The sequence below is a fragment of the Mustela lutreola genome, chromosome 4 (assembly GCF_030435805.1).
Source record: "Mustela lutreola isolate mMusLut2 chromosome 4, mMusLut2.pri, whole genome shotgun sequence".
Classification (NCBI taxonomy): domain Eukaryota; kingdom Metazoa; phylum Chordata; class Mammalia; order Carnivora; family Mustelidae; genus Mustela; species Mustela lutreola.
In genome coordinates this window covers 74,466,193-74,479,977 of record NC_081293.1, presented here as the reverse complement: position 1 = coordinate 74,479,977, position 13,785 = coordinate 74,466,193, and the positions used below count along the sequence as shown (strand labels likewise).

General features: G+C 37.4%; 1 long non-coding RNA gene across 5 annotated transcripts in view; it reads right to left on the bottom strand.

The window, feature by feature from the left end:
• The window catches only part of LOC131828971 (uncharacterized), a 36,449-nt gene that overhangs the window by 18,949 nt on the left and 3,715 nt on the right, over window positions 1–13,785 (bottom strand). For all 5 annotated transcript variants that reach the window (XR_009352633.1, XR_009352630.1, XR_009352631.1 and 2 more), the window contains exon 3: window positions 12,930–13,024. This is a non-coding gene — a long non-coding RNA (uncharacterized LOC131828971). The remainder of the gene's footprint in view (window positions 1–12,929; window positions 13,025–13,785) is intronic.

Genomic DNA, 13,785 nt, shown 5'->3' with positions numbered 1-13,785 from the left:
TGCAGCAGAACAGGATAATTGAAGCACTAGCTTTCTGGTGATGGGAATAAAAGAGGAAGTCCAGGGAACCAGGAAGGACCAGAGATCATGGAGAAGGAGAAACTCAGGAAAGTAACATAAAGTTGATTATAAACTCCTAGGCTCCCCGACAAGCTCCCCAAGGCCAGAGCTGGGCCTAAACAGTATACCAAAGATTGTGACCAAACCAAAAATGAGCTACCACACATGTCCCAGACTGATCACTGAGTAGTGGCACACATCAAAGATAGATCCAAATAGTACAGCAAATGCTTTGAAAACAGAATGGACATTGAAACCACAACTCACAGAATACTGGTTAGAATTTGCAGCTTGAATGCAACTACCTCTATTGCCTGCTAGAACCAAAAATACCAATATCCTGCATAGGATTTAAGCAAAACCCAGAGTCATATAATATTCTAAATGTCTGGGATACAATTCAAAATTATTCAGCGTATATAGAACCAGGAAAAGCTCAACTCACATGTGAAAAGACAGTAACAGAGGTCTATGAACACACGATAGAGATGCTGGAATTAACTAACCAAGGCTGTAAAGCAGTTATTATAAGAGTGTACCAAGGAGTCGGGACGCCTGGGTGGCTCAGTTGGTTAAGAGTGTACCAAGGAGTAAGGGGAAATATTCTTAAATACAGAGAAACAGAAGATTAAAAACAACAAAATTAAAGTTTTATACCTGAAAAATACAATAACCAAAATAAAGAACTCATGGGAGGGACTCAATCCCAGAATGGAGATAACACAGGAAACAGTCAGTGAATCTGATGATAATTCAACAGAAATTATTTGATCTGAACAATGAAGAGAAAAAAAAAATGGGAAGAAAATGCACAGTACCTCTAAGACCAATGGGACAAAACCAAAAGATCTAATATTCATGTTACTGGATATCTAGAAGAGGAATAGAAAGAATACAATACAGTAAAACATATTGGAAAAAAATGATAAAAATTTTCCAAATTTGGTGAAAAATATAAATTACAGATTCAAGAAACCCAGTGAACCCTAAACATGATAAACCCTAAAGAAATCCATGCCCAAACACAGCAAAATCAAATTGCTAATAACTGAAGACAAAAAAAAAATATCATGGAAGCTGGCAGGAAAATAAAATGACACATTACTTAGAAGGCAACAACAATCCAATGACTACAGGTTGCTCATCAGAAACCATGGAGGGGAGAATAAAATGGAACAACAAAGTGCTGGGGAAAAATAAACAAAAACAAAACAAAACAAACAAAAAAACCAGCCCTTCAACCCAGAGCTCAAAATCCAGGAAAAATATTCTTCATAAGTGAAGCTGAAATAACCACATTGTCAGTCAGGGAAGGAAAACAAAGAGAATGTATTGCCAGCAGACCTGTGCTAAAGAATTGCTAAAGGAAGGGGCCCCTGGGTGGCTCGGTGGGTTAGGCCTCTGCCTTCGGCTCAGGTCATGATCCCAGGGTTCTGGGATCGAGTCCCGCATTGGGCTCTCTGCTCAGCAGGGAACAGGCTCCCTCCCCCACCACCACCTGCCTCTCTGCCTACTTATGATCTCTGTCTGTCAAATGAATGAATAAAGTCTGTCAAATGAATGAATAAAGTCTTAAAAAAAGAAAAAAGAATTTCTAAAGGACTTCCTTTAGATAGAAGGGAAGCTATACCATTAAAAAAAAAACCCTGAAACATCAGGAATAGAGGAGGAACAACATAAATGGTAAATATCTAGACTATTCTTCTCTTGAGTTCCTTAAAATATGTTTCATGTTTGAAAGCAAAAATGGCAACATGTCTGATGAAATTTTCAATGTATATAAATGCGGTACATAAGACAATTGCAACACAGAGCATAAAGGGATCTACATGAAATGATGGCAAGACCTCCATATTACACCCGAAATGGTAACATAGATTGGTTCTATGTGGATTATGGAAAATCAAACATTTATATTTTAATCCCAAGAGCTATGAAAACATTTTTTAGGGGGATATGGAGAGGGTGGCTGAGTGATGGACATTGGGGAGGGTATGTGATATGGTGAGTGCTGTGAAGTGTGTAAGCCTGACAATTCACAGACCTGTAACTCTAGGGCAAATAATACATTATATGTTAATAAAAATAATTAATTGAAAAAAAAAATTTTCACGAAGATATATAGTGAAAAACACAGTAAGTAAAACAGAATACTAAAAAAACATTCAAATGTCCCAAAAGAAGGCAGTAAAGAGAAAACACAGAAATGAGGGGGAAATTTTAAAAAAGGAAACCAACAGAAAACAAGTAAATATATCAAATCTCCAAATATACCAATAATTACATTAAATAGAAATGGTTTTAAATAAAGCAATTAAAACCCACAAATTGGCAGAGTGGGTACAAAGGACATGATGCAGCTATGTATTGCCTGTAAAAATCTGAATTCAAATATATTAATATAGGTTAAAAATAAAACGATGGAAGAATAGATGCCATACAAACACTAACCAAAACAAGGTAGAGTAGCTATATTAATATCAAAGTAGACCACAGAGCCAAAAAATAAATAAAAAACAACCAAAAAAAACCACAGGCTGAGCAGAGAGCCTGATGTGGGGTTTGATCCCAGGACCCTGGGATCATGACCTGAGCCAAAGGCAGAGGCTTTAACCCACTGAGCCACCCAGGCGCCCCCCAATCATCATTGATTTAAATTAGGATAAAATAACAAAAAAAAAGAAAGAAAAGAAAAATCTAACGTGTAAAAACACCCTTCTAAATAATCCATGGTCAAAGAGGAAGTCAAAAGGGAAATGTGAAAGTATTTTGAATTGAACAAAAATGAAAATACACCAATCAAAATTTATAGGATTCAGCCAAAATAGTGCAAAAGGGAAATTTACAGTATTAAATGCTTAGACTTAAAAAAAAAATCTCAGGGGCGCCTGGGTGGCTCAGTGGGTTAAGCCGCTGCCTTCGGCTCAGGTCATGATCCCAGGGTCCTGGGATCGAGCCCCGCATCGGGCTCTCTGCTCAGCCGCGAGCCTGCTTCCTCCTCTCTCTCTGCCTGCTTGTGATCTCTCTCTGTCGAATAAATAAATAAAATCTTTCAAAAAAAAAAAAGATTAAAAAAAAATCTCAAATACTTATCTTCAAAACAAAACAAAACAAACAAAATACAAGGGGTGCCTGAGGGGCTTAGCTAAGCATCTGACTTTGGCTCAGATTATGATCTCAGGGTCCTGGGATCAAGCCCCACATCTTTCTCTATACTCAGCAGAGTCTCCTGGAGATTGTTTCCCTTTGCCTTTCCCTTTGCTTCTCCCCTGCTCGCACCAAGACTCTCTCTCTAAAATCAATAAACAAAATCTTAAAACAAAACCAAAAAAGGAGCAAAATAGAACTAAATCGAGCAGAATAGAAGAAATAAGCTATGAGCAAAAATAAATGAAATTGAAAATAAAAAATTAATAGAAAAAAATAATGAAATAAAAAACATCTTTTGTGGGGCACCTGTGTGGCTCAGTGGGTTAAGAGTGTCTGCCTTTAACTCAGGTCATGATCCCAGGGTTCTGAGACTGAGCCCCACATTGAGCTCCCTGCTCTGTGGGGAGTTTGCTTCTCCCTCTGCCCCTCCCCCTGCGTGTGTTCTCTCTCAAATGAATAAAATCTTAAAAAAAAAAAAAAACCTGACCCTTTGAGATAAATGAAATTTATAAATCTTAACCAAAAAAGATATAAATTATCAATATCAGGAATCAAAAAAAGGAAATCACTGTAGACCCTGTAGATATTACAAGGGTACTAAGGGAACACAGTATCTTAAAACACATCAAGACAACTTATGTAGAATGAACAATTGTTAAGAGCAAACTACCAAAACTCATCAAAGAGAAAATAGACAACCTAAAGAATCCTATAGCTGCAAGGACATTTTTAAAAAACCTTTCAATATAATTTCCCAGGCCTAGGATGGTTACACTGTAGAATTCAATAGATATATAATGATGAAAGGATACCAATTCTATATAAACTATTCCAAAAATAGAAGAGGATAGAACACTTCCCAACCTATTTTTATAAAACCAGCATTGCCCTGATACCAAAACAAGACTAAGGCAATTAAAAAAAAAAAAAAAACTATAGGTTAATATCTCTCATAAACGCTGACATAAAAGTCAAACAAAATCTTATCAAATTGAACACTGAAGTATTCTTTAAAATTATATGCTTCAACCAAGCAGGGCTTATCCTGAAAAGGCAAAGCTGCTTCAATATTTAAAAAAATCAACTAATGTAATCTATTATATTAACAGACTAAAGAAGAGAAGATACATAACCATATCGATTGATGCAGAAATAGCACTTGAAAAATTTCACCATCCATTTAAGATTTTTTAAAAAATTTTCAGCTAACTAAGAAGGGAACTTCCTCATCCTCATATAAGTCACATACAAAAAGCTAACATCTAATATCATACTTAGTGATATAAGACTGACTACTTTCCCCTTCAGATCAGGAGCAAGGCAAAGATGTTCCTTCTCACCATCGCTATTTAACAAAAACTCCTAGCCCATATGATAAGGCAAGAATAAGAGATAAAAGGCATGCACATTGAAAGGGAGAAATGAAAATGTCCCTACTTGCAGATGACATGATTGAAACCAAAAGTGACCCAAAAAACTCCACCTAGAACTGAGTTAAGGAAGGTCACAGGAGATAAGGTAAAAACACAAAAATAATCTTATCTATATACCAGCAATGAACAACTGAAACTGATTTTTTTTTTAAATCATTAGAATAGCTCCAAAATTATTTAAATACTTAAGAATAGATTTAACAAAACATAAGCAGGATCTCTGTGCTAAAACTACAAAACACTAATAAAAATAAATAAATAAATAAATCTATTTGGGGACAAGAAAACTTAACTCCCCAAGCTGATGCACAGATTTAACTCAATTCTATTAAATATCCCAGCAGAATTTTTGTGGAGACAGCCAAGCTGATCCTAAAATTAACACAGAAATTCAGAAGAACTAGAAAAAGACAAAAATAAGTTTGAAAAAGGAGAAAAAAGTTGGAGGAATCATACTATCTGATTTTTAATTTATGCTATAAAGTTAGATTAACAGGACAGTGTGGTCATGGTGAAGGGATAGTTACGTAGATCAGACAACAACTCAATGGAACAGAACTGAGAACCCAGAAAGATGCCCTCACAAATATGGCCAACTGATTTTTGACAAAGCTCCAAAGGATAGTCTTTTCCACAAAAGGTGTTAGACATCCGTATACTTAAAAATGAAAATCTCACACTTTATACAAATAAGAACTCAAGATGTATCATAGGTCTAAATGTAAAATATAAAAATTACAGAAGAACCTTTAGAGAGAGTCTCCATGATCTGGGGTATGGCAAAGACTTCTCACACATGACACCAAAAACATGATCCATAAATGAAAAAATGTGACAAATCGGACTTGATCAAAATTTAAAACTTTACGAAAGACACTAGTAAGAGCATAAGAAGTTACAGACTAGGGGCACCTGGGTGGCTCAGTGGGTTAAGCCACTGCCTTCGGCTCAGGTCATGATCTCAGGGTCTTGGGATCAAGTCCCGCATCGGGCTCTCTGCTCAGCAGGGAGCCTGCTTCCCTTCCTCTCTCTCTGCCTGCCTCTCCATCTACTTGTGATTTCTCTCTGTCAAATAAATAAATAAAATCTTTAAAAAAAAAAAAAGAAGTTACAGACTAGAAGAAAACATTTGTAAATCAAATACTGACAAAGGCCTTGTACCTAGAACACATAAAGAATCCTCAAAGCCCATCAGTAAGAAAACAACCTAATTGTAAAATGAGCCAAAGACGTGAACAGGTGTTTTGCCAAAGTAGATAACTGCGTGGCAAATAAGCTCATGAAAAAATGTGAGTATCTTTAGTCATTAAAGGAAATGTCAATTAAAACCACAATTAGATACCTATAAGAATACTTAAAAAATACAGTTGACATCAAATTCTGGTGAGGATGCAGAACAAATGGAACGCATATACATTCTTGTGGCAGTGCAAAATGGTCCAGCTACTGTGGAAAACAGTTGAGCAGTTTGTCATAAAGTTGAAAATCTCTTATCATATGACCTAGCAATTCTACTCCTCAGTATTTATCCTAAGGAAATGAAAACCTCTGTTCACACAAAAACCTACACACAGATGTTTACAGCAGCTCTCAGCATAATTACCAAAAACTGGCAACAACCTAAACGTCCTTCACTGCTGGAATGAACAAACTGTAGTATAATGGACACCTACTCAGCAATGAAAAACGAATGAATTATTGACGTATGCAGCATCTTGGATGAGTCTCGAAGGCATGCATGAATAAAAGAAGCCAGGCTCAAAGGCTACATACTGCATGATTTAATTGCTACATCATTCTCGTAAGACAAACCTACAGTGATGGAGAACAGATCCATGGTTGCCAGGGGCTGAGGAGCTAATTAGGAAGGAGTCACACAAGGTGGTTTTTTAGGAGAATGAAATTGTTATGTGTCTTGATTGTAGTGATGGTTGTATGAACATATTGTATCAGAATTCAGAAAACTATATACACACACACATATGCACAATTTTACCGTATGTTAGTTTAAAATAAAACTCAAATAGGATATATTGTTATAATATTTGAAAACAATTTTTATTAGGATAACAGCAAGATTCAGAGGTAACCACTAAGATTCAATAACATGTAATATTTCTTTCAATCCTGAGAGAATGTGATTCCTTGAAATTATATCCTCCTAAAAATAGATCTTCCTTAACCATTTCTAGAACACTGGAGCAGTTGTCTTTATCAAAGGAAGAATGCATATGTCTTATCTTTCTTAATGTTGGTTTGTTACTTCAGTGAGAGAGATGTGTCCCAAGATTAGCACACCACTCAGTATGTCAACAGTCAATGAAATTAACAGTGAACTGTACCATGTAGAAAAGGGATGGAATTTCTTACTCTTGAATTAACTTCCCAGAGAACGAGATTTTAAAATCTTCTTTAAAAAAAAAAAAAAAGAGGTAGGGCGCCTGGGGGGCTCAGTCATTAAGTGTCTGTCTGCCTTCAGCTCAGGTCATGATCCCAGGGTCCTGGGACTGAGCCCTGCATCAGGCTCCCTGCTCAGTGGGAAGCCTGCTTTTCCCTCTCCCACTCCCCCTGCTTATGTTCCCTCTCTCGCTGTTTCTCTCTCTGTGTCAAACAAATAATTTTTTTTTTAAAGAGGTAAAATTTATTTTCTGTTAAGGAAAGTACCAAGGGAACTCATAGGTAGAAATAAATCTATGTCTTTACTCTTGCACGCTTCCTCTACAGCTCTCAATTAAAACATGATTCATGAGAATCTATGTGAGTGTTTTCAGAATTTGCCATAGTAATCTCTCACCAACTGGAGGTGCTGATAGGTGCGTTCCTGAAAAGTGTCTTGTTAACTGAGACCTTCATTGGCAAGTTCAAGGTTTCATAGAAAATAGGGAATTTACAAGAGCATGAAACAATCATACTGGTAATAAAGCAGAAAAGACGCCTTTCCCTCAGTTGCTCATGAGCTCAGATCTGCTGTGGAAGATGGGGTTTATTTTACATTAACCACATTTCTTTTTTTAAAAAGTTCTTGATATAGGCCTTAGTATATTGGTATTTAATGCCTTCTTGCATTTGCTTTCTCTCTAGTACCATTTTTGCAAGCCTTGGCAACATTCTTAGTAGCCAGCTGGTCTTTCCACAAAAGAAGGGCATGGTTTCTCCAGGCCTGCCCTCCTACTGTTATTCTCTACTTGTCATACATGAACAGGGTGGAGAAAAGCAGACCTCCTCCATCTTTACCATCTGACCTTAAGACTGGGATAGGGGTGGAGATGAGGGTAGGGATAACTGTGGCTAAGTCCTTGAACTTAAAGGAACTGAACTCTTCCAGACATACAGTGATCAATTATCTTATAGTTCAAGCATACAAATGTGAAACCACATTGTGACCCAACTATGACTGGTGGAATGGGGGCCGGCAAATCTTCTTGGAAACCTTCATCACTTAATATTTTAAACTATACTCCCAAACCTAGCAAACCTATTCAAATTTAGCCTTCATTTGTTGGGTCCAAGGGGGGAAGAAATTCAAAGAAGTTGCTTCACACTCAGGTCAGAGAGAATCACAGAATCACGGAATGACGAAGCCTGTAGAACTAGCTCAGTTCTAGAAGTGGTGACCCAGAAAAGTTATCCAACACAGGACAGGCCACAGAGCGGGCTCTTTCATTTAGTATTATCAGAATTTCTCAAATCTCCAGCTTGAGATTCAAGATCATCTAGACAAAATTCTCATGTTGCTTTCAGCCGAATAGAATCCTTAGCATATCTTCTGCTTTGTGCACAACACCATGGTGGGGTGGGGAAACACTGTTGGAGGGTCAATCTCTTTGTCTCCTTTCCTTAATTGTCCCCTGTGTGCCCCCCCACATATATACACCATCTACCTGAGAACATAGGAGACATAAAGAAACAGGTATGGGCCATGCCTCTGGTACTGGCCTCGTTCAACACTGACAGCTCTCAGAATGGCTCTGGAATTTAAACTTAATCAGTGGTGGACTGGAAAGGAGAAAAGTGTATGCAACTCTATCAGGTATAGTGTTCTGAAGTTGAATGCATCTTTGAGCACAGCCGACTTAGTATACTTAATTTGTTTCCTGTACTTCTGTGACTCAAGTTACAGGCTTTTTCTTTCTTTCTTTTCTTACTTTCACCTTTGTTTTGTTTTTCTGGTTCCAGAAACACTGACAATAAAAAGATGAGAAGGGTGATTTTAATGTTAGCTTGACAGTACACTATTGTGGGGCCTCTCTAGGGTGAAAGAAGAAGGTCTAGTATAATCTCCCTCTTAAGCATCTAAAATCAGCGAGGTTTGACCTTATCTTTGCTTTTGAAAGCCACGTACTCTGTCTCTAAACAGGATATAGCATTTCTTTTGCTCAGGAAAACTCCCTCAATTTTAGAAGCATTTCCATGAGTTGTACATAGTTAATTTTTTAAAATATGTTGTGCTCAGATAAATTAATTATTATAATAATTATAATAAAATATGTTTATAACTATATTATAAATTTATATAATAAAATTTTTATATAATTTACATATATACTATAAATAAATTATAAATATAAAAATATTTACAATTAAAATTATTATAAAATTAAATTTTATACAAAGAACAGCAGCTCTGATATTATGATAGTTCCCAAGTGTACTAAGAAAGCTGTAGTTTGCAAAGAAAAGATAAGAGAGGCACATCTCTCGACCTCTAAAATCTCTAGTCTGGCTCAACATCCCACCTTCACCCACTGAACCCATCTCTTTCTTGTGCACAACCTACCTAATAATCTAAGAGAGGAAGTTTTCCCTAAACGAATAATAAATGGGAATGAAATACAGGATAAACCTTTAGCTTTAAAAAAAATCAATATCCCTGTGAGGACTTGCATTTTTATAAGATGTTTTAGTCTTTAGAACTCCATGAAAGCAAGAACTGTAAGCTCGATAAATGGCTGTTATTAGACAGATGGGAACAGCAGCCAATGTCAATAATGGTCTTCAGTGAACTGAGAAATATCCAGATAGCTATTTTCATGGATTGATCAATATTTTAAATTTAATTGTTGGTGGCCATAAGGATGGAATCTTATAGGTTTTATATAACTATCAAAAATGGTTTATTGACTACTAATCAGTAAGAGTCAGCCAGAGGGCTGTATTAAGATTGAGAATGAGATCCTTCATCCATTTTGAGTCTATTTTTGTGTGTGGTGTAAGGAAATGGTCCAATTTCATTTTTCTGCATGTGGCTGTCCAATTTTCCCAGCACCATTTATTGAAAAGGCTGTCTTTTTTCCATTGGACATTCTTTCCTGCTTTGTCGAAGATTAGTTGACCATAGAGTTGAGGGTCTATTTCTGGGCTCTCTATTCTGTTCCATTGATCTATGTGTCTGTTTTTGTGCCAGTACCATGCTGTCTTGATGATGACAGCTTTGTAATAGAGCTTGAAGTCCGGAATTGTGATGCCACCAAAATGGATGAAGGACCTCAATGTACGAAAGGAATCCATCAAAATCCTTGAGGAGAACACGGGCAGCAACCTCTTCGACCTCTGCCGCAGCAACATCTTCCTAGGAACAACGCAAAAGGCAAGGGAAGCAAGGGAAAAAATGAACTACTGGGATTTCATCAAGATCAAAAGCTTTTGCACAGCAAAGGAAACAGTTAACAAAATCAAAAGACAACTGACAGAATGGGAGAAGATATTTGCAAACGACATATCAGATAAAGGACTAGTGTCCAGAATCTATAAAGAACTTAGCAAACTCAACACCCAAAGAACAAATAATCCAATCAAGAAATGGGCAGAAGACATGAACAGACATTTCTGCAAAGAAGACATCCAGATGGCGAACAGACACATGAAAAAGTGCTCCATATCACTCGGCATCAGGGAAATACAAATCAAAACCACAATGAGATATCACCTCACACCAGTCAGAATGGCTAAAATCAACAAGTCAGGAAATGACAGATGCTGGCGAGGATGCGGAGAAAGGGGAACCCTCCTACACTGTTGGTGGGAATGCAAGCTGGTGCAGCCACTCTGGAAAACAGCATGGAGGTTCCTCAAAATGTTGAAAATAGAACTGCCCTATGACCCAGCAATTGCACTATTGGGTATTTACCCTAAAGATACAAATGTAGTGATCCAAAGGGACACATGCACCCGAATGTTTATAGCAGCAATGTCCACAATAGCCAAACTATGGAAAGAACCTAGATGTCCATCAACAGATGAATGGATCAAGAAGATGTGGTATATATACACAATGGAATACTATGCAGCCATCAAAAGAAATGAAATCTTGCCATTTGCGACAACATGGATGGAACTAGAGCGTATCATGCTTAGCGAAATAAGTCAAGCAGAGAAAGACAACTATCATATGATCTCCCTGATATGAGGAAGTGGTGATGCAACATGGAGGCTTAAGTGGGTAGAAGAATAAATGAAACAAGATGGGATTGGGAGGGAGACAAACCATAAGTGACTCTTAATCTCACAAAACAAACTGAGGGTTGCCGGGGGGAGGGGGTTGGGGAGAAGGGGGTGGGATTATGGACATTGGGGAGGGTATGTGATTTGGTGAGTGCTGTGAAGTGTGTAAACCTGGTGATTCACAGACCTGGGGATAAAAATATATGTATATAAAAAATATATGTTTATAAAAAATAAAAAATTAAAAAAAAAAAAAAAAAAAAAAAGATTGAGAATGAGAGAAGCAAGAGGTCAAAGAGAGAGGCATGATCTCTTCACCAGTCAGTGGAAACATTGCCAAACAAGATGCTATGGTTAGAACCTCGAGAGGTGAAGTCTTCATGCAAATATTGTGGAGATGGGAAGGAATCTTTGTCCTTACAGACTTCTGAAAAGGAAGGAACATCATTTCATTGTATTAAAAACATCAGTATTAAAGACATCAGTGTTACAGTGCATTTTTATTGAGTACTTGCTAAGTGCCAGGCATAGAGCTCAACACCTTCCTGACACTGTCTCATTTAATTTTCAATGCAACTCCATGGCATGCATATTGCTCCCATACTAAAGATGGGGAAGTTGAGGCTTAGTAAGCTTAATAAATGGCCCAGAGGTCATAGAGCTAGTAAAAAAAAAAAAAAAAAAAAAAAAGATGATGCATTCAAACCCAGTTTTGTTGGACTGCAGTATCCATGGTATGTTTTTTTTTAAAGATTTTATTTATTTAAATGACAAAGTCAGTGAGAAAGAGAATACAAACTGGAGGAGTGAGAGAGGGATAAGGAAGCATCTCACCAAGCAGGGAGCCCAATGTGGGGCTCATTCCCAGGACCCTGGGATCAAGACCTGAGCTGAAGGCAGACGCTTAATGACTGAGCCACCCAGGCACCCCTGCAGTGTCCATGTTCTCAAATCCTATAAGTACCAAGGATGGAACTGCTCTCTGGTGGACACATCAGGAATGGACCTATCACAACAGGGCAATAATATTCCTATGGTCAGTAAAAAGACTTGATTCCACATCTCCTATCCTTGAGCCATACATCTTTCCTTCCTTTTTCTCCCTTGGTCAGGTTAAACCTATAAGAATGGAGCCTAAAAAGCCCCATTAGATATGTCAGATTTGGGGGGGATTGGTTAATTAAAACACCCATTGAGAGTGGAAGGATGGATGAAATAGGTGAAGGGGATTAAACTTCTGTTTTTAACATAAGTAGGACATGGGGATGAAGGTATGGCACAGGAAATATAGTCAACAATATTGTAATGACCTTGTATGGTGACAGATGGTGACTATGCTTACTGCAGTGAGCACGGTGGAATGTATAAAGTTGTGGAATCATTATGTTGGACACCTGAAACTAATATAACGTTTGTGTGTCAATTACACTTACATAAATAAAGAAGGATTTGTTAAGCCCCTTCTATGTCCCAGGCATCCTTTCTCCTCAAGAAGTTCACATCAGATAAAAGAATACAGAAACTTACACCCCAATTAGAATTCTGTGACATGAACCCTGTGTTGGTTCTCAATAGGGTGAATTACGAGGGCAAACAGAATAGACACAGATTTTGGTGGTTTTTGTGCTTAGAAAAGGTGATCTCAAATATTTCTCCTCCATTTTAGTTTCATGGATGTTTCAGGGTTATGACTTATTCACACTAATAGAGAAAAGGAAGGGAAAGGGGGTTTTACGCAATCTTGATTTTTAGAATGTTAAGTACCAGCACACATTCTTTTCCAAATACTTTCAAGGGCATTTTCCTCGAATCAGGTAAACGAGAGCAAGCAAGTGGCCTACTTACAGCAATAAGTGCTCCAGGTCATAAAGCATGGGAAGCCAACTGCATCCTGGAAACCACAGCATCTGGTCCTGTTTTACGCTTCATCTATCAATCTGCTGTTACAGAAATTGAGAATCAATGTTTCAACTACTGTTCCTTCCATTTTAGCTGATGAATTCACATCTTTGTCATTCTCACCCAATCCCATGCATCCCCTCTCCCATTGAAGAAAAGCATATGGAAGGTATTTATGAAGGTCCTAAATGAATCCTAGGGAGATTACTCTTTCATCTATGCTTTAAAACTTTTGCTAATGAGTCTATAGTGGGATTAGCCCCCTTCCCAAGCAATTCCCGTTTGATCCTTCCTGACTTTCCGCAGATAGTATCACTCGAGCGGTATATTTTTAGTACTGTATTAAAGCTAAACAACAAAACATTGCAGATTTAAAATATCCAAGTTCTAGACGATCTTTATTGCTAGCATAAACTGTAAAAAAGTCCAGTTGGCAGTAGTGCTTAAGAAAAAGGACTATGCAGCGATGTAAGATGGTGGCTTAGTGCGACCCTAATAACATTAGGAAATTACACATGCCTACATTTTAAATTATGTGTAAATTTTTTAAATGAAGAAGCAAGAAAAGTAAATTTGAAACATGTTCTTTGAACTTTGCTATATTGCATCTGTTGGCTCTCTGTGCTTTTTATAAAATGGAGCTATCAATTCATCTTTCCACTCCTTCCATTCTGTTGAAATTTTAATTTTCCATTACTTTTGCCTCTGTGCCATCTTATTCTTTCTATTGGAGCTTCAAGCACTTAATGTCAGTCTTTCTTGGTGCTTTTCTGGCTTCAGGTACAGCTTCCTATTCTGGCTT